The sequence below is a fragment of the Pezoporus wallicus genome, unplaced genomic scaffold, assembly GCF_028554395.1.
Source record: "Pezoporus wallicus isolate ANWC-B61680 ecotype Strahan unplaced genomic scaffold, APGP_CSIRO_Pwel_v1 contig_227, whole genome shotgun sequence".
In the NCBI taxonomy this organism is placed as follows: Eukaryota; Metazoa; Chordata; class Aves; order Psittaciformes; family Psittacidae; genus Pezoporus; species Pezoporus wallicus.
The window spans coordinates 8002091-8024507 of record NW_026635704.1 but is presented as its reverse complement, the minus strand read 5'-3'; the positions used below and the strand labels follow the sequence as shown (position 1 = coordinate 8024507).

The 22417-nt window shown below is 40.9% G+C and overlaps 1 protein-coding gene across 1 annotated transcript in view; it reads right to left on the bottom strand.

The window, feature by feature from the left end:
* The window catches only part of YES1 (YES proto-oncogene 1, Src family tyrosine kinase), a 50992-nt gene extending 31299 nt beyond the window's left edge, over positions 1–19693 (bottom strand). Inside the window, exon 1 of the mRNA XM_057397595.1 lies at positions 19488–19693. The gene's annotated coding sequence lies outside the window, so the exon portion shown is untranslated. The remainder of the gene's footprint in view (positions 1–19487) is intronic.
* Positions 19694–22417: the final 2724 nt, after the last annotated feature.

Sequence of the window (22417 nt, the reverse complement as noted above, 5' to 3'; positions counted from 1 at the left end):
AATGTCATCTTTCCAGAAGGAAGCAATTCAATACGATCATCCCACAGGTTAGCTTTAAGAATCAATTTCGCATATTTTTAAACATTATTTTCTAGACTAAACACAAAATGAATCTGCTGAAAACCAGTTTCTGTTGTTTGGAGTAATTTGTGGACTCCTTGCTGCCAGAATCCACTGCTATCCACAAATAATACTACTAAGAGTGACAGCCACAAGGGTGAGTACAATTAGAATAAATACCTTTACCTTCGGCTACCAGAGTAAGGCAGAGTCCACCGGTGACTGGTGTAAAGACAGGTAAGATGTGCACAATACACAGTATATCCCAAATACACAGTAAAAAGACAAGAAAAAACAGCGGCAAGTAACTTCCTTGGGACAATCTTACAGGGAAGGAGTAGGTAGCACTTCATATTTCTACCAAATACTAGTTGTAACTAGTTGAACAAAGGGTATTGTCCCCAGGCAATGTTCAGTATCAAGTGTAGGGCTCAGCAATAGCTCCTTAACTCACAACCTGACAGGTTTGCATTTCCTGCTCCTACAATACCCAGCATTAAACTGTCAGAATAGCGGTGGGGAGAATTATTCAGCCATTCCCAACTGGTAAAAGACTCATAGGGTTCTTTATGTTCCTCTCTTGCAGGCAGGTGTTTTTTCTAGGAGTGCCTGGCAATTTCTATTTGACAAATGCTCTGCCAGTGTTAAGGGCTGACAATGTGCTTCATCCATCCTCCTGTCTTCCTGCAGCATGTCACAGCTGTGACTTCTGACTTTTACTGGTTTTGTTAGAGAGCTGAGAACTGTTTACATCTTTTTGGGAACAAGTGAAGAGTCCAAACAGTATCTGTACAGCATTCTCCCAGTTAGAAATCCCAGTTCCAAGTTTGCAACCATTGATTTCCCCTAAATTCCTAATGAGGAACTCCTTCTTATGTTTGTATCTGGTGGAGGAAAATGTTTGAAGGATACAGGTTTCTATGACACACATAACCTTGTTATTTTCTAATTCCATGCTATTTTTCCAGAATGTTCAGGCTGATATAGGAAATAAAAAAAATACTTTAATGTTTAAAAAAATCAGCCTTTGATATATAACTGAACATAAGCATAACAGGATAGAAAATAGGATAGAAAATACAGACAATATACAATACAATATGATACAAGAGAACTGGGATTGTAATAATTTCTTATTTTTAATTCAACACAAGAGGTTCCACTTAAACTTGAGAAGAAACTTCTTCTCAGTGAGGGTGACGGAACACTGGAACAGGCTGCCCAGGGAGGTTGTGGAGTCTCCTTCCCTGGAGACATTCAAAACCCGCCTGGACGCATTCCTGTGTAACATTATCTAGGTGTTCCTGCTCCGGCAGGGGGATTGGACTAGATGATCTTTCGAGGTCCCTTCCAATCTCTAACATACTGTGATACTGTGATTCAGGTGTAAGGATAGAGTCTGATAGCGGGATTTGATCAGTGTTATCAAGAGAATAATGTTGCCATGTATTATGACAAAAAAAGCAGAGTTCCCGAAAGAAAGAGGAAAGAGGAGGAGATTGCCACTGACAGGAATCAAAAACTATAAACAGGAAAAAGGGGGTGAGGGGGCTGGTGTGTGAAGCGTTTTCAAGCATGGCAGAGTGAGGAAGCATGGCACAGCATGGAAAGTACTTAAAAAGGATACCAGCCACTCCAAGTGCCTGCTCCAGACAAACAGAAGCAAAAATTAAGGAAGGTATCTAAACTGGTTACCTTTTTGTCCTGAAAATGTGAAGGCTGGACCACCTTACACAGGTTTGCTGTACAACCAGTGGAAAGCCACAGGCTCCTCTAGAGGAGCAATGATTTTAAGGACACCAAAATTATATTTTTTATCCCTAACATTTAACAGAAAGTTAAGAGCAGAAAAAAAAATTGTGTTATATGCCCTGCTCTTCTCATTACACTAGTCTCTGTCGTCATCCCTGCATCCCAAAAATCAAACCAGTTGGCAACAAGACTAGTCAGCCTCACAGAGCTAGATGCTTGGAAATTGGGTAATGTGAATATATCCTACTTGTTAAGTTTCAAATCTGCTGTAAAAGAGCAACTTCAAACAACACAAAATATGAAACAGGCTAGAGTGCTGATTTTCAATGTCTGAAATACAACTTGTGGAAATAAAAAGTAGACTTCTACTCAACTGCTGTGCCAGTCAAGCTAGCGTCCTTTTAAATAATTCCCTAGTTTAAACTAATGACATTTATAGTTGGTAATGGACTTCAGGTGGAATTAATCTTCCAAATTTAGACATCCATCTGGGGGTGAGATGAATCATGCAGTGAAAGTGCTTATTTCTCTCCACTGACTATAAAGGGAGCCTACAGAACTAGCTCATGTATAGGCAGCCAAAGCTGCTAATGTTCAAGTTTACTTTGCATGGCATGCTTAATAGTTGTCATCTTCTATGACTGAATCAACAACAACAACAACAAAAAAAGCTAGTAAAGTTTTCCTTCAACAAGGTGAGAAGCAGCACTGTTCTAAATTGGCATCTGGAATTAGCTTAAGTTGTGTGTGCAATCACTAGCACAGTTACTGTTTTCCCCTTGCACGACATTAGAAATGTTCATGGAAAAATAAGCACACCTTTTAAATACGCCCCCCCCCCCCCCCCCCCCCCCCCCCATCTTACATCTTTGTACAAATCTTAACAATGCAACCACACACAGAAAGCTATCCAGAATCCAATATTTTCATAAAATGATGCGTAACTGGATGAAAATATATTACTAAGTCTACTAACTGCCTATACTCAGCCTAAACTCTACTAATATTTCTACATAAAGAGGGGACTTAGAATTCAAAAATCAGTGACACAGTAAAGCATACTGCTAAATCAAAGTAATTATTAAGATTAAATCAAACAGTAAAACTTCCTCTGACTTGCACAGCTGACACCTTAAAAAAAAGGAGCAGGGCAGCAACATTAAATAGCAGCCTCTTGTTTCAAATAGCATGAATCTTCTCAAACACAGTATTTGTCCAGCACAATGTCCTCTTAATGTTACTTTCCATTTACAAGTAGAGAGGTATCCTGATTATTTCAATAATCTTACAGACACAAAGAAGTATATTTTAACCAATAATCTCGTCACATACAACAGAGAGATACAGGGTCTTAGATTGTCTGGGGTAGGGAAAGGCAATACAAAAATCACCTCAAAGGAGTCTGAAGGAAAAGCAGAAATTACCAGCCTACAGACAACCCAAACCATGCATTTGTTTGATAAAAATTCACTGAAAAAAACCTCTTTCCCTAAAGGCACTGTATTGCGTGAGGAGCACATGAGAGAAAGGCGATTGGAAATGCATCCATTACACGACCAAAAAAATACTATACATCAGTAAGAGGATGAGGTAATACAAAATTAAACCATCGACTTACACGTACCTGCAGTCCTATCCCTGCTCTGAACACAATCCTTTCTTCATGGATATTTTATACTTTGGTTTCATACACCAGCTCACAGAAAGAAAAGAATATGTAACCAGTGGATTTAAACACCCTCTAAATAGGTTAGCACCCCATTTGGGGCCAAAGTTTAAGTGCTACTGCTAGAAAGGATTCTGGAAAATGAGAAACAGAGAAATAAATTTAAAAAAGGGATGGGATTTACAACAAAGTAATGTCTGTAGTGAGCAAGACCCAAAGCTCCAAGTCCATTCAAATACCCTCTCACCAACAGCACCCAATAATAGATACCAAGTGAAGCATGTAAGAACACAATAAACATGTAGGAATATTTCCCCAGAATACTCCCTTAGCCCCCAACAGTTTGCAGAAGCAGGATTTCCTGAACAAGAAGAGGTATTTTCCTTTGATGATTCTTCTACCATGCAACAGCAGTTTCCCTCTGCACTGATGTAATGTTTAGCTTCCTTAAATTCCTGAGGCAAGAAATTCTATAGCTTAATAACATGTTCTGTCAAGAAACACCTTTTTTTGTCTGTTTTCAATTCATCAGCTGCTGTTTCATTAGATACCTCGTAGTGCGTGTGCACTAAAAAAAAGTGAATAAACACTCCCTATTTATGTCCCATTGACCTGCTGAACACTTTACAGGATTCTGTGACACTACTTCTTGGTCACTTTTTCTACAATAATGAATTCAGCTGCTTTTCTTACAGATAATTGCCACAGATTTACTCTTCCTTAAAACTTCAACTACATTCTTTTTGAGATGATGACAGGGAGAGGAGGGATCAGGGCAGAACTACATAAGATAATTCAAGTATAATCATTATTCTTTCTTTCATTCCTAACCAATTCTAGTGGAAACAGTCAGCTTCAAGCTCATTATTTTTTAGATGAGAAGGCAAGCTTGCTCCTCTGCACCTCAAAATACATCATGTGAAGCAATTTATGAGAAATTTCATCTGCCATTTTAATGACATTGCTCAGCAACTGGCCAAGTCCATGCGCAGTGGTCTGCCTTGCATCTGCTACCCATCACAGTAAAGGCTATGAGCTCACTTTTATTTAATATCCTTTATTAACTTGAACGTTCTCCACTAATATAACTCTGGAGAATTGTTACCCTCCACCCCTCTCTACTCTATTTACTCCAATTCACCCTTTCTTGCATTTTAGTCATTAATGTAACCACATGAAGTCCTCTTCCTCTATCCTATGGCTGCTTAGTTTCTCCAAAATTCTCTGGTGGGGGCTATTGTCAAATGCCTGTTGGACATCCAAGTAAACTATTTCTGTCAGATCTTAGTTAATTCATGTGCTTGCCTTCAAAAAAACCTCCAGCGAATTTGCAAAACGTGACATCCCTTCACAGCAGGCTCTTAAGTTTTCCTCAATACATCTTGTTTATCCACGTCATCTTCATTATTATTTTGACTGATTTACTTGGAACAGATGTCAGGCTTACTGATCTGTAGTTCCCCAGATATCTCCTGATGCCTTTTTTGTTTTAAATAAAAATAAAATCAGTGTCACATTCAAATTAAGACATTACAGACCATACCAAATGATTTTTTATCTTAGCTAGATGTTGCATTTGTTGCTTAGTATCTATGGTACAATAATCCTTACTTGCTATTTGTAAAGCCGTACTTCTTCATAAGTGCAAAAGCAAGCCTCTCTAAGTAAGTGGGTTTTGTTTCATTTCCCTAGAAGGTTTAAGCTGTGTCTTTGGGAAGATCAATAAATGATAAAGATTTACCACAAGAGTAATACTACAAATATTTAGTTGTAGTAAAAGAACTCTCTTATCTTTCCACTCAGCTCCACATATATATGCTCCTACGCAGTAGTAGCCATTCAACTGTTTAACAGCTGTCCTAATTACCAGAAAACACAAATGAGCTTGTGACAACATAGTTATTCATTTGCAAATGAGACAGTATTCAAAGGGAAGTATAACTTTTAACATCTTGCTAGACAACTGGAATTGATAACTTCTGTGGAAACTACAACCAGTGAGCAGACAACTTGAGACATGGACTAAATCAAACCAATTTTCAATATACATAGGTATTTTTATCCTCACCAATTGTATGAAGTTGCAGGTTTGTTTCACAAGGTTTCTAAGTGACCTGTAAATTTCATGTTCAAGTTCACACACTTTTTCCTCAGCACAGGACTGACTTTCATCTTATTTTTTACTCACAAGTCCAAAGACGAAGAGCTGAAAATAAGTCCTACCTTAGTAAACTGATCAGATGCTTTTCTGTGACACAAGCTCAAATTCTAGGTTTCATTATGACTATATTTCTATTGGTAAGATGTTAAACATAATAATGTGTTTAAATCCATAATCAACTGTTTCAGCTCCTTTTTCTCCTCTGTATTTTGTATTAGTCTAATGGAAGTCCTTATTTCTAACACCAACAGAACAGCATGAACTCATCAATTCAGTATGCTTAGTCAAACGTATGAGAGAAAAAAAAAAAAACAAACAAAACACACCACCTTATCACCATTACTAAACAGACCATTGAAGCAAACATAGAGTTCACATCCTCAGGTTTTACAGCACTGAGAAAAAAATGATCCTATTGCAGATGTTGAAAAAATATCTTTCCAAATAAGAAATTAAAACATTTCCTTGACTTAAAAGGCTCTGGTGCTGTTCAGTCTTCCAGGCAGCAGAGAACAGTATCCTCACCACTGCTGCCATGGGAGTGGGGAGAAGATGCAGCAGACAATAAAGCCAAACACATACTTGATATTAATAGCAGAAAGCTAGGAAACCAAGAGAACAATGCAGCTGGCTAAGAGTCATCTCCCCCCTTCCCAAGCTGTCATAAGAAAGCTGACAGAAAAAAAAAAATAAAACTCTGGCTGCCAAAACAAACATACAAAAATATTCTGCTTTTCATCACCTGTGTTTTGTTTCATTTCAAGTACCACGCTTACTGTAGTGGCCCTCTTAAATCCTTTCATGAAAATCACACAACAGCTGAAGTTGGAAAGGACTTCTGAAGGATGCCTACCTACTCCAACCCCCCTGTTCAAAGGCAAGTCAATGACAAAGTTGCTTAGGGCTGTGTCCAGTTTTTAGTTATTGCCAGGGACGGAAATTCCACAATGCTTTTGGATCACCTGTTCCAGCATCGTATCACCCTTACAATAAAAAACTCAACGCTTTCTCTTCTTATGTATTACAATTTGTACTCACTGCCTCTTGTCCTGTCAGCTGACAGTCCTGAGAGGAGCCTGGCTCTGTCCTCTTTATTCTACCCCATCAGGTATTTATACACGTAACATCCCCCTGACCCTTCTCTTTCCCAGGCTTAGCAGTTCCAGCTCTCTCAGGCTTTCCTCATAGAAGAGATGCTACAGACCTTTCAGTCTTCTTTGCAGCCCTCTGTTGGACTCTCCAGTATGTCCACTGTCTCTCATGTACTGGGAAGTAGAGAAGCAGACGCAGTAATGCAGGTGTGGCCTCACCAGGGGCGAGCAGAAGGATCACTTCCTAGACCTGCTGGTAACTCTTTTCCTAATGCACCTAGGACTTCTCTGGCCTTATTCATTGCAAACACACATTGCTGGTTCTTTTACATCTTTTCCACCAGAACCCCCAGGTCCTTTTCTCCAGAGCTGCTTTTCAGTTGGTTGGACACTATCACATTCTGGAGCCTCGGGCTGTTCCTCCCCAGGAACAGCACCAGGCTTTTTCCCTTTACCGAAATTCACGAGTTTCCCATCAATTTCTCCAGTCTGCTGAGGTCTGTGTGGATCGCAGCACAACCCTCTGGTCTATCAATCACTCTACAGTTTTGTATCCTCTGCAAACTTGCTGAGGGTGCACCTCTGTGTAACCACCTAGGTCAGTAATGAATGTGTTAAGCAGGACGGACACTAGTATTGAGCCCTGGGGTACACTAGTAGTGACTGGCCTCCAGCTGGACTGTGTGCCACGGATGACAGCCTTTTGAGCCCAGCAGCTCAGCCCATTTCCAGCCACTCTCAGTGTTCAATCACCTGGCATGTACTTCATCAGTCTACGAGGATGGTACGGGAGAACATGCTGAAAGCCTTACCAAAATCAAGATAGCCAGTGCTCTGCTCCCATCCACCCAGCCAGTCACCTCATCACAGAAAGCCATTGAGCATGATTTCCTCCTCATAAATCCATGTTATGCTGACAGCTCCCAATCAACACCTAGTTTTTCATATTTGGAAATTATTCTAGCTCCTGATCTTCACTTTTTCCAATATACTTACTCATTAATAACTGCACATCTACCAATTGGGATAGCCTTAAAACAACTAACAATTCCATGGCACTGCTTAACAAACTATTGATTCCAGCCAGGCACTGAAATAACAATGCTCCTCTTTTCTCCACAAATGTATCTAAACTAGTAGCAATGCTGTTGCAGCTGTAATAGCCTAATGATGTCAGAGAAGCAAGGAAAACACCCTCCTCCCCACCCCCAAATATACCCGCTACTTACTGTTGGCTGTGAAAATACAAGTTCACCAGACATACCATGTAACCATCTAGCCTATAAGAATTTTTCTCAGTTAAACTAAGCATTTTGTTAACAGCATCCTTTCTATGCATCTATTATAATCCCAGTATTTTGTCAGACTCTTGACAGAAGCAGCTCCTTCTCTCAGATTTCCCACCTTCCCTGGAACAGAGACAACAGGAACTTCAGGGAGCATCTTTTACTTAACTTTTTTCACTTTCTCTCTTCCTTTCAGAAGTGCAGTGAAGACTCATCAGATGCCAAACTATGCTAAGAAAAGGCCTGGGCTTACACTATTGCAGAAGAAAGAATACACAGCACCAAATCCTCTGCATTCAAGTGATCGTGTACCTAGAAGCCAGGGACCCTTTCAATCTCCATTAAAACCAGAAATGCATCAAAACATTTTGGCTAGCAAAGAAGTGATACAGCTTACCTGAATTCTGTTCGGTTCTAAACATTCCCAGGTAGTAGATAATCCAGTAGCTGGTTTGGCTAAATGGTTGTTCAGCTCTGTAAGTCTTACAGTAATGGCAGGTTGCAGTTGTGGTTTTACACTGTTTTATACATCTAAGTGCTTCAAACACACACTAGCATTAAACTGAACCAAAAGAGCACATTACAACAAGAATCCCATATTCTTTCACCAATTTAGTCATGTACTGCCAAAAAAAGAGTCCATTTTAAAAGCAGTTTTGTGCATTTGGCCAGGACACGTCCACTGTAGTTCCAACAGACCAAGGACAATCATCTGACAACAGTTTCTTGGATACTAATGCTCTCTGCAGCCAAGTGATTGACTAAAATACTTTAAACAAATTTGGACATACTCCCAATAAGATTATAACAATTTCCAGGCAGCTGAAGCCCTGGGCCAATGTTAGTCGACAGCATCCGTTTAAAAACTCTTTCACACTTGTGCAAAGTTAAATCAACTTGGCACTCTCTCTGGTAGGCAATTGTCTCCTTAAAGTATGAGCACTATTCATCCAAGTGAATTGCTGCATTAAGGGGACAGTTGGCTGGCATGGAGAGGACAGGACTGATTGACAATGCGCCTTAGTCACAAAGAAGTTGCAGCAAGACTTTCTAAAAACCAAAAAGCAGTTAAAACCATGAACAGACGAAGCTAGCTGAAGATGACAAAAGTACAGGATGTTTCCAGGAAGATGCTGGTGGTTCAATAAGCTTCCTAACTATGACTAATCTTAAAAAGTTCTTGCGTCTTGTTTTGTAAATTTAGCACCTCAAGTGTTTTGGAGAATTTCAGTTTAGTACTTAACCCGCCAACACCAGCTAAATACTGCAGTAGCAGTTATTTGTGGAGGGGATTTTTGCACAGCTATGTATGCTAAACAGCTAGGAGCTCTGTGGATCTGCATTCTTCCCAGGGAGAGGATTTTATTTCACATGCGAAATGTTAATAAAGAAACGTGGAGCAGCATTTAAGGACTCATTCTCAAATCATTCTAAGGAGATTACAATGTTCCAGCCCCACTTCCCTTTGTGAGAGTTCAAAGAGAAAGTACAAGAAAGCCATACAGTGCTTAGGTCAAAATAATCACAGGCTTGAATTACTTCATGATTCCAATACATATCAGGAGCACTGAAAGAAACATATGCTAGAGTGACAAATGATACGTTTTAAAGAAATACAGCAGACTATTACGTAAGTAATCACTGTATTTGAGTTAATTTTTCAAATACTATTTTTTCATCGTTTGTGTACACAGTACCACTGTGTAGAGCTTAAAAAAAAAGATGCCAAAGGAACTACTGTCTACTGTGGAGATCACTGGGATTACTCCAGGAGCAAACACACAGGATAAAATCCAGTCCAACTTCTGGTGTAAATGAATTGCCCTCTTCCACCTCAGCAAGGCTACAAAAAGCCACAGAGGATGCCAGCCTGATGCTGAAAATACAAAGACGTCCAAGCCCCATGCAATTTGTCATGTAAAGCCTAGTAAAATTTAAACTGCTTGTTGACCCCTTTCAGCTACTTAAGGATAAACTGCTTTAACATTTCTAACAGTGTATAAGGTGTTTGAGTTTTCTAATTCTTATGCCACAGACAAGAGAGTTTATAAACAGATTCGAGGTTCTGTAAAATATCTGTAGTCAAAAATAATCAACATCTTACTCCCTGTTCAATGCAGTGAATTAGTATAACTACACTACTGAGTTGGAAGAAGGGAAAAGTCTTTGATTCAACTAAACTACCCTAGCTGTTTGAGCTAACAGATCCAATTTCATCGCCTGTAAAGGCAAGCAACACTTCTTTGTCTTCATTTTATACTCTAATGAAGTCTACTTCAATAGAGTTGCCTCCCCTTATCCCAGAGGACAATTTGGTCTTTTTGTGTAAAACTAATCCAGCTCTCCCTGAAGTCAAGGGGAATTTTGCACTTGACTTTAGTGTGAAAAAGGATCAGGTCCTAGAACAGAAATGCTACAACTTCTGTGAATAAAAATAGGTTCTGATTTTCCACATCCTAGTTAGCTAAAAAAGAAAAAACAACAACAACAAAAAAACACACACCCCCACCCCCCCCAAACGATTTGATGAAACAAACATTTTTTAAAAATGGAAGTATAATTTCCATTTCAGGATAAAGCATGTGAAAAATTGTTTTATGTGGCAATTTTTCTAAAAATGATAATACAATTCTATTCAAATACTGTGACTATAAAACTACACTATCTGTGGCATCTGTCTCATCTTTTCAGTTTCAGAGGAACTGAGGGGGAAAAGTATCAACTCCTCAGGTCTAGGAAATACTTTTAAGAGAAGCAACAGTATCGTTGCACGGTTTCCAAGCTGTAGAAATCATGTAGCAGTAACACAAACTTTTCAACTCTCCATCAGTGCTGTTAGGGTTCCCTCAAGAATTTCTTATTCTATGATCACTCCACTAGCTCAAAAGTTTTGGCAGGTTACTATGCCTAAATACAATTTGATTCTGTAACTGAAATTAACTGGTTACCTGGCTATAATATACTACCTATAGTGCAGTAAACAACATTTACTTCTAAGCTGTATAACAGCAAAAATAAAATACAGACCGGCACAGACTAATCATATGTTGACTGACCACGTGCATGTTACAATTGAAAATTACCCTTCTGATGGCGCTTTTTTTTAATATTTAAAGCGGGGGGGAGGGGGGGGAAACACCTATATATTGTTACATCAATTTTTATTTAGATCCAAATTTACTGTTTGTATAACCTGTACTAAGACAAAAACCTATTCAAACTACATTGTTAGCTATGAAAATTTTAAACAAATTCAAATCGCCAAACAAGGAGAGCTCATTCAGAAACACCAGGAATCAGAATTTGAACACCAGAATACATAAAGAAATATAAGCTGTTACAAGTGTAGAGGATTGCCTTGCCCCCACTTAATATTATTTCTTATCTGTTCACTAGAATATGAGAAACATTTGGAGAATAAAAGACTAAAACACAGAGGATACGCATCGAGTGTCGTGCTTGTTAGTGTAAGTCACTTTGTATTAACTTGGCTATGGTTTCACAATGTATGCACTGAATTTCAATAGTCTTCTGAACCTAAGCTAAAGGGGGGATGAAGGAGCCCTAGATTCAATAGGCAATGCAAATTAATTCCAGAATATTTAAATACACCTACTTAGTATGAACAAGTCAAACGTTTCCAGGGAAATAACTTCTCATCTATAAACTACCACTTGTCTCATTTTACGTACATCACGATAGCCTGAATCAATTTGTTCTACAGGTTTCTACAGCACAAGCTAAGAAATACTTCCTAAAATGAAAGGATCGATATCTTTGGCAAATTACATAATATATATAATTATCCAGTAAGCTATTTTGAAAGCTTATCACTTTAAATAACCTCAACCACTACGATTCATAAACTGTGTTTTAAGTGTATAACTGTACTTAAAATACAGTACAAAACTGTACCTGAGAGTAAAAAAAAAATTACTATTGCACCTTTGCTTCTAAAGCCATATAAAAATCAGCATTTATTATGTCTTCTGAAGTTGAGAATTTCGTACTTGCATTTTGCTCATTCATGTGAAAACCAAGGAACTAAAAAAATAAAAATCCCCATAAAACAAAACCAAACAAAACCAGAAAACATCCCAAACACATAACCCTTTTTTCAGCTCCTACAGAATATTATTACAATTCTGACTTTTCAGGCTTAAAAAAGTGTGGCTGCTGAGAAAGGGAATTTACTCAGGAAAATTTCCCCAACTGGTTAGTAGTAACAGCTCAGGAATTATCCTGGTTATCCCTTCGCTTTCCTTCATGAGTAATTGCATTCAAAATGAACAGTATATCTCTCCATGCTGTGTTTCTGAACAGTGTGTTTAACTTTACTATGAAACAGAATTAAACATGGATGTCCACAGTGAGACTAGTATACACTTTTTCTCTCTCCAATGCATGTTTTTCAGTTAGTTACAGATGAGCTGATCTGGCCAATACTATTAGAACCTTTAATAATATTTAATAACTTTTAATATTTATCGTTGGTATCAGTTAAACATCTCCCTCTCTCTGCTTTCAGGACTTGTCATTCTATTAATGTATCTTCTACCTAGAATTTATGGCAGGGGGAGGCTTAGGGGGATGAGCCCAGAAAAACCAAAATAAGGAACACATATTGGCAAAAAATCCCAGATATCACACGCCTCAGAAACCAGAGAGCACACTTACATTTTCAGGTACTACTGCTGGAAGAAAACCTCAACACTTTTTATTTAAAACAAGCAGAATCAGAACTGCCATCTGTTGCTGAAAGAACCCATTCTGATACTTTCACTAGACTTCAAAAAACTTTTACTTCAGACATTAAAAATTTCTCCTGGATGGAGGGAGAAAAGAAGTCCTAGATGGACTTCTGGTCTGATTTACTACAGTTGTTCTTTTAGTAGGCTTTATTTAATGAACATGTGCATCAAACAGGAGAAGCCCTGTTAACATTTATGAGGAAAAACCTCAAACAAACAAGAAACCCACAAGCCTTCCATCTCCATGCAGTATGGGACAGCCTTCTCACAAGAATGATACACAGCTCACCTGGGTTAGTCATCACGAAAAGCAGAGAACGGCCTTTGCCCTACGGATCTTACCCAAGCCTTGCACAAATTTGCATTACGAAAAAGAAAAAAAAACTTTATTTTTTTTTTCAGGTTCACTTATCACTGAAATATTGCAAGATTTTCTATTAAGAGAAATTAGCTACAAGTGTGTACACTGCACTATTATTACATGTTTTCAGCTTCATCATAGCGCCAATGTTAAGTTCATATCTCTAAGGATATGTGGAATGCTTCAGATGAACTACTGAAATCAGGGCTAATCACAAATACCAAATAAACACTATGTATCAACAAAAAGACCAGCAGCAGTAAAATATTCTGCTGGTACATTGTGTTTTCAGTGAGAGAAGTTAAGGGAAAGGGGACATAAACCACTCACTTTTATCACCATAAGCTTTCCTCCCATTTCATCGCACCCTTGCTTAGTCCTCACATGAATATAAATGTCATGTCCTTACAGATTTACAAAATGTGAAGTTTACTATTAGGTTTGGGCAGATTTTTAATTTTTAAGATGTTTTTAATTTTTTTTACCCGAAACACTACAAATTTTGGCTGTTAATATGCTTCTGAAGATCTTGGTTTGGAAATCAGTAAGGTAAGGTTTCAATCTCAAACTGCACTCATGCAGAAAACCAGAATCAGAATCAAGACAAAGAAAGGAGATACAAGAGAACTGAAAAAATAACTTGGAAGATGCACTACTAAACTTATTGGTTTATGTTACACACTTCACAATGAAATACAGATCTTTGTATTTATGTTTAAATTTCCTTCCTCAACCAGCTCTTTGTATAACATTTTCTTTCCCACAGTTTGGCAAATGAATGCTAGTTTCCAATAAATGTAATTTTGAAAACAAGAATACTTTTTAGACATTAATTCTACATTAATTTTTCAGTGAAGCATACTTTGACCAAAACCTTGATAGTGTTGTGCATCTCTGAGGCACATGTTCAGTAAGTTAAGCCTACTGGAAGACCAGTTGTTAAGAACTGGAGCAGAAGTCCATCTAACCCAAATACCTCTGAGTCAGAACAGAGGTTCACCACTGGTCCCTGCCATCCAAGATGCTGGGTAATACTCAATCCTCAGGAAGGGAGCCTAATAATTAGGAAAGCCTATGGCCACAGCCCTTGGCACAGTCTTCTGGACTTTGAAGTACTGTTGCTGACAAAATAGAGTATTTATGTTGAACAAACCAAGCTGGTAAAAACCAACCAGAAACAGGAAGAGTGTGGAAAGGAAGAACACAGTATACAGAAGGACTTCAGAGGTTTTTTGAGGTTTTTTATTCTTCTGTGGTTACAAGTGTTGGTCATGATTTTACTTTCCAGTAAAACATTCTTGAAAAGCAAGAAGGTACAACTCAGACCTGTTCTTCTTTTATCACATTTTAAGCATAAATATTAATTTTGTTATCTAACCATACTTAAAATAACTTATTAAAACTGGATTGTTCACTATTAATTTGTTTTAAGTCTTCTTTTCCTGGCTGACTGCCAAAGTAGCTATAACCATATACAACTGAAAGGCCCAAGAGAATCATAGTACTCTCTAATTACTCTTTAAATACCTCACATAAGTCCTGCCATTTCTTACAATCACGAGGGCATTAAGTAGGGTTGAAAATTTCAAAACCTTTAGTCCAGATACTGTGTTTTTCTTCCTGAAGCTGAACTTTATGCCTGCCATCAATGGGTTTGACTGAATCATGGGCAAACATTTGGAACGGGACTGAACATGAACACCACCTTCCACTCTGACCCTTCTTTTGCTACAGGGCCTTCAGTCCTGGTAAGCATACCCGAGACCTGGCTGCATATATGCTCTGTCATTCACATCATGAATAAAGCATTATTACTGTCTCAGTTTTGCAAGATTAAAAGGTGCTTTGGGCATGTGCAAACAAAGGAAATTCACCTCACTGAACCAAAGTCTTCCAATATGAAGACTGACTTTCCATGTCTGATTAATGCCACAAAATGCTCCTGAAAGTTTTCCCAAAACAAAGTTAAAGACCCTGATCTACAAAGATTTACTTATGTGTGTTTACTCAACTCCACTGTCAATGGAAGTAAATGAAGTTATTTGCTTTTGTAAGCCTCATCTAGTTGATCTTAATGTCTGAACTGAAGGGATGTTTCAACATTTCTGACAAATCATTTCTTTTTCCTAGACTTCTTTAGACTTCTGGTGTGAAGAAAGCCACAGAAACATGTATCTTAAGCCACAGTTGTTCATCCCCCTGAAGTACCAATTTGAAAGACAAATGAGTTTAAGTTCAGTAGCACCATCAGAATTCAAAATTTTTAAGATACAGATGTAGTCAACATAGATATTTACTAGTTTCATGTAACACTATTATAATAGCATTTGCCTTCCAAAAGTACAAAGATAAAATACAGCCAGGTTAACAAAAAAAGTTGTCTTATGTACTATGTAACATCTTAAAGCACCCAAGTAGTTGAAATATAGATGATGCCAGTCTGAGGTTTTAGTGGCCATTACTTCCTGGGCACTCTCCTGTAACATTACCTAACACTACAGTCAAGAAAAACTGAAACAAAACTACAGTCTCAGCTGTAACAGTCAGTGCGGCCTTGGATCCACTTAATGTTGATCCCTATGGCAGTATCCTGCTGGGCTGTGGAGCCTGGATAAGCCAGAGCTAACAGTCCTTGCAGGAGACTCCTCAGCTCGAGGCTTCCTTTCAGCAGAGCACAACTTTGACCCACTGACACTTGAGACACAGTGTGAAACCAGGTGCTCTATGCAGGTGCCTACCCAATGTGACAACAGAAAAAGCATCTCCCATCCTATTTTCAGTTATTCTTTACATTTTTAAAGAATATGTGTTTAAATCTAAACAGAACAAAACTCATGCATAAGTAACAGCATTTACTTACTAAATTTCTGACATTAATGTTACTGTCATTGTGACCTCTGGTCCTGCAATCAGCCATGCATGTTCACTTTACCTCCGGGTGCAGTCCTGCTTATTTCAGTAACTTGCTTTTGTGACAGCTTCTGCTTTGATGCATGGGCATCAGTATGGATAAACCTTACAGGTGGAAAAGGCAGTAAGAATGACCTCTTATTAAACTTGCCCTACAGTTAGTTGACAGCATCTTTGCAATATGACTTTTTCCCTAGTAAATCCAGCATACACACGGGAATCTATTGAGGTTTGCCTTCAAAACCTGGCAATTGATACCACAATCCTGAACCCCAAGGCCCTAAGTCATTGGTTTGAACACAGCTGGGGACTGTAGTGATTGAAAGAAGTCAACATATTGCAACCATAAAGCAGTTTGGATCAAAAAAAAATAAAAAAATAGTGGCTACCACATTATAAAATCCATCACTATAAACCAGTATCCTACTGGCATTCTCAAGGAGAACAAAAATGAAATAAATTCTGAGAATGTGCTATCTACTTGGAGGTGGTTCCTCCAAGACAACAACTAAACCATTCTGTTACAGAAGTTTGAGAAACTACATTTCTCACTAATCAATCCGTTCCATCAACTAGCAGAGGACATCCAGTACTACAAGCTCAAAACCTTTCATGAAGGCTTCACAAACCACAGATTCACAGGTGTCTTGTCTGAAAAGGGCTGCTTGATGTGATGCAGCACAATAAGGACATGTTCCTAAAGCTGTCTAATACTAGCTGTGCTAATACTGACACCAATTTTTAAATTAACATCAAGGTAGCTTACTCAAACTGTGATCAAAGCATGAGGCAAAAGAGTTGGATCCAAGTAGGGAATACAGATGAAAGAATGTACTTCTTTTAACTAACAGATTGCACTAAGGAATTATCTATTGAAAATATACAGCTTTTGCCTCCAGACAGCGCAGAAAGAAAAGTAAAACCATGCAGCTACTTTGTTCATAACATAAACTTTGACCACATAAACTGACATCTGCCACAGCACAGATTTTCATATCACTGTCACATGACAGACATAATTTATTGGAGCAAACTGAGTGCTGATTTCATTCTTCAGGTGCAGCAGAAGTATGCAAAGCTCAAAATAAAGAATATTCCTCTGGTGCAGAAGTGCAGGTCTCTGCTCTGTTACACAAATATTGATAAAAACCCTAAATTGTGAATTGCAGGCTTTCAATAAATCTGTTACACAGTACACAGCACACTAAATATTTATGAAGTATTTTTCTAGCCATTTCAAATAACCTAGCAACTTAAATTTTCTTTCAATTTTGTTCACTTGTTTCACAGCCAAAAATGCTACTGTTAGGCAATAAATATTCCCCTGAAAATCTATCTTTATAATACAAAATACAGATTCAAGCTACTTTGTGTTCACTACTCTCATTCCAAATTAAGTTTTTCAGATTTCAAAGAGCAGTATTGGTGTCCAGATATTAAAAACTTATCAAAAACTGGACCAGTAGCTCTCTGGGCAGCAAGACCAGGGAGGCCCCACTTCCTGCATCAATTTCCAGCTCGAGATAAGTGTTGGCATGAACTCTCCAGTGTGCCGGTTACGAGTTCTCTCCCACCTGGCTTCCTTACTTTCACAAAATTTGTAGAAACTGCTCACCTGGGAGACCACTGCTGCCAAATTTGTCTGAAATGGGCTAACAGTCCGAAGAGTTACTAGAGGGGCTGAGGGCACAGAGACACTGCAATTGAGCTGACCCTCTTGAGGAAATAAAGCTGCAGCACCTCCTGAGGAAATAACAAAACTTGTGGAATAATCACTGGTGATCCCTGCTAACTATTGTCACCCTTTCACGTGCCTGCTATCGCTGGATCTTTTTGCTTGAAATTTAACAGAGCACCAATGCTGCTCTCCTGTTGCCATCACAAATGCTATTTTGTCCCAAAATTAACCCCAACACCCTGGCTGTGCAAAACACCCCCATAAACCTCTGCTCCATGCCCATGTTCAGCAAGAACCTCCTAGACCTGAATTTACAAACAGGCATGCAAAACTCGAGTGGAAGTACAAGATTTTGTTGTTTGGAAAGGAACAGTTCTTACAGCTATGAAGCCTGCAGAAACATACAAGTTATAGCAAAACTGTTCTATCCACTGACAGAGAAACTGAAGGTGCAACTGACAGGGCCATTTTATTAGAAATCCCTCCTCAAAGGCCAATGTCCAAAAAAAGAAAGAAAAAGACTCTGAGGCAAGCTTTCGTATCTTGCTTCCCTGAGTAAAGGTCAATTTTGCCTGAAATTTCATTCAGCTATGAATTATCAACAGAAAGACAATACACTGTCCTTGGCAACATACTCCAAGTTTTACTCTAGTCTTGGAACATTTTGCCAGTTCAAGTAAATCCAAACATTCACTTTTAAATTAACGACTAGCCTCTGCTTAGGGTTTACTTCAGCAGGTACATCTGAATATGCCTCCTTAATCACAGGCGGTTCGAAATACTTCTACCCCAGTTTTCCCAGTGTGAAGTGGTCTTTACCCACATACATAGCAGATATTTGTCTGGTATGGCCCAATTTGAAATTAAGTCAATAAACTTGTATATTTATAATACTGTATAATAGAGGAGAAGACACCCTAACCCGTGGCCTGCAGGATGCACGTAACTTCCCACACAGCAAGCCTGCAGGTCCACACAGCGCAGAAAGTTACGTGCAGTCCCCACAGGAACAGGGGCCTCTGTGCATGTCCAATACATTTTGGTTTAGCCGTATTAAGACGAAGAGGCATGATGAACCGTGATGATTGAACATTTAAATTAATGACTCAGAAATTTAAAGCAGTCGTGTTCCTGCACGACGCAGGGATACAAACCAGCACAGTGAGGGGAAAAAAAAACAATAAAAAAACAGTAGTAAAAGAATAGGAAATAATTCCACGCAGGCCAAGCTACAGCGACTCGAAAATCTGTTTCCCGAATTTTGCCCCTTCACGCCCCCGCTGCCCCGGCCGCCGGCCCCCGGAGCCGAGCCAGGACAGGAGCACCAGAGCGGGCGGTGAACGCCAGCACCGGGGAACGAGCAGCCGCCCCGCGATCGCGCCAGCCAGGCGGGAAGGGGCCGCGGAGGGAGCCCGGCAGCGGCAGCCTCCCCTCACAAACTTACTTCCACGCCGCCCGCCCCCCGCGGCCAACCCAACCCAGCCCAGCCCCGGGCGGCGCGGAACGCCGCGGCTCCCGCCCGACCCCTCAGCCCCGCGGGCGGGGGTTCGGGCCCGGAAGAAAGTTGCTTGAGAAACTTTCTGCGGAGGAAGGGGCCGGGGGTGCGGGACTCTCCCCCCCCACACCACCACCCCCTCCCGGGGGGCCGCCCAACGGGGAAAGGCCGGGGCCAGGCGGCCGGGGCCTAGCGCCTCGGCGGGCGCCGCTGCCGCCGCCATCGCGGCCGCCTCTCCCGCGGGGTGGAGAAGCGGGGACGCGGCCGGGTCCTCACCTGCCTCTCCTCGGCGTGGCGGGTGGGAGAAGGAGGGGGGGAGGGAAGGAAGCGGGGCCCCCCCGCTCCTCCCGGAGCCGCGGCGACCCGGGGAGGGAAGGGGGGAGGAGGGGAAGGGAGGAGGGACGAGGAGCAGGAGGAGGGAGCCGGTTGCTCCGGTGCGTGCGGGAAGCCAGAGCCTCGCTGCGGGAGGAGGAGGAGACTTCCCCGCCCCTACGGTCGGGCTCCCTGGCGGGCACTACGGCTCCTCCTCTGTGGTGTGCTTCCCCCCGCAGCCGTCCCATGCGCCCGGGGGCAGGCTCGCCGCGCCTCCCGGCTGGGGCGGCAGCTTCACTCCCGATCCGGGGGCCGCGGGGAGGAGCCGGACTGCCCTCGCGGAGCCGGGCTGGCGGTGGCTCCCTCTTTCTCCGGCTCATCTTACTCCTTCTCCTCCGCGCCGCGGCGCACGGAGCCAACATGGTGGAGACGCACGGTGCGGGGTGGCGGGGAGCGGGGCTAGGTCGTGAGACTCTTGTCGGGTTAAATACGGGGGGGCTCGGTGAGCCTCTCGACAGAGAAGCTACACCTGAAGGATCCCAGCAGCGGAGCCCTTCGGCGTGGCGTGGTATGGGAAAAGCGATGAAAAATAATCAGGTGGGCTACGGCTTAGGCTTGGTGAATTTCATTTCTCTGGGTCAAACATGCAGAAGGATCCTCCCGAGGCGTGGGGACCGAGGGGCTGGAGGGGCGGGCGAGAGCGGCGCTTGCGGCTCGGGAAAGCCCGGTGCTGTCCCGCGGGACAAACCTGTGGTCGTGACACAGAGCATAGACAAAGCCTAGGAGTAACGCCCCAGTAATTCCGTGGTATTTTGTCTTACGGGTTTCCCACTCGTCGCCATTCCAGAAGTCAGCGTTTAGCGATTTAAGAAATAAAAATCGGGATTTATGTCAAGGTGGGCTTCACGGAGAAAGGTCGTTCAAATGCAGTCTAGCTTTCACAACTGCGGACTGCAAGAAGCGAAAGGAAAGGAAAAAACCCTAAAGAACCAAATACTGAAGTTTACATGGGCAAATCAGCAGTTCTTATTCGTCATTATCCTTTACTGTTCCAGTGCTCTAATAGTCAAATTTGGCACTGGAGTAGCGTTTGTCTCTTGCCTCTTTATTTGGTGCAAAGAATATAAAGCAGTAATTGTATTGCTCGCTAATGATAATGTATTTTATTCTTTAAAACATTGAAACAGGATATCCAGTTTATCCTTCAGGCAGTGGTGTAAAGCCATTCTGTGTTTTTTGATTTAAGATAAAGCAAATAGACATATTTACCTTTATGGGACCATAAATATAGAAGCACTCAACAAAATACAGAAAAGCAAAACTGTTTTAGATATAGAGACTCCTTACCATAAATTGCACTTACGTAATCTTGTTTGGTGGAGTTTATCATATTCCTGTTATGTCAGGGGCCTAAATCACATTATACAGAATTGATTTTTAATTTAGAAATCAAAAGCGAGTTTTGCAGATTGTCCTGGGCGATGAATTATTTAACTGAGGAGTGTTTGCAGACTGGTTGGAGCTCTGGGTGTGCCATGGCTTCACAGCACTGGCTGGGCTTAATAGTAATCATGAGTGAGGGCAAGGTTTGACCTCCACTATTGATGGTGATTTTACATGTAGGCAAACATTGCTGCATGCTTAATTTTACAGTGCAACATGTACATATCTGAAAAGCAGAATGGGCTCTGTCATCATCTTCATTATGCTTCAAAGTTACTAATTTTTCTTAAGAAAATTTTCAGCATTGGGTTACAGCTTCATAGTTGAAGCAAATTGGCTGTTGCCAGCTGTCCCTGTAATTTGGCTTCCAGGTTTCAGGCCTGGGGGCAATGGATAGGGTTACATAGCTGTCCTTTCTCCCAGCGCCTGGCTATGCCTGTGTGGCGCTAAATGCTTTGTTGGGATTCTTGGTCCATCACACCTCTCCCATTGCTTTCCCTCCTTAGTACTGCTGTAAGGAATGACTTGGTGGGTTTCTGAAAGACTGAGCCATTACCCATGGCCCTCACTTGCTGTTTTACATGTACATGTTCTGCCAGCTGCCACGGATAGTACTGGGGCCACACCAGTGATTGACTTTGGTCAATAGAGAGACTGGCATGCTTAGTTTCAAGCACAGTGTGATTAAAATAGCAGACCAGTTCCATAACTGACAGCAAGCTCAGACCCATACCATATGGGTGTAAAAGAATAGATGGGAGTTTGAGTCAGGAGTCTTGGAGGCTAGACATGCTTTTACTGCAGTGGAAAAATCGGCTGCTGCTTAAATTGTCTTGCACTTGTCACTGGTAGTCTGAGTGTTCCACATATTTATAAGAAAATGTTGAACAGGTGACTTAAAACCATCGAACTGCTGGTGGTTCAGTATGTGTTCATGTACTGGAGGGGACTTGGGGTGTCATTGCCACTTTTGGCTTGTGAGCCAGCCTGCAGCGTGTCACCACATTTTACCTAGGTAAAGCTCCCTCATGCTGCTGCACTGCTGTTCCAGAATGAGGTCTCAAATCTGTGGCAGTGCTGTGAGTGCTATGAGCTATGCAAGTTGTGGCGCTGCTCGGTACTTGTTCAGGAGGCATCATCTGAAACTGGCACGAGTCTCAGCTGCAGGTCAGCCGAGGCCAGTGCCTGATTTTAGGAATTTCCCCTCCATTTTTGGTTTAAATTAATATTTTTGACTTTCTCAAATGGGGAAGGGAAGGGAGGAGCTGCCCTCATAAGCTTCAGCATTGCATTTGTTGGATACAGTTAACAAATAGCCCTTCAAATAGGCTCAGCATTCAGTAACTCTGCAACTGTGCTGTATTTTTAGATGGCATTAACATAATCTTAAGAGATTTGTGCAAATACATGGACAATGCCTTTGTAAAGGCAGGCTATCTTTGAAAAGATAC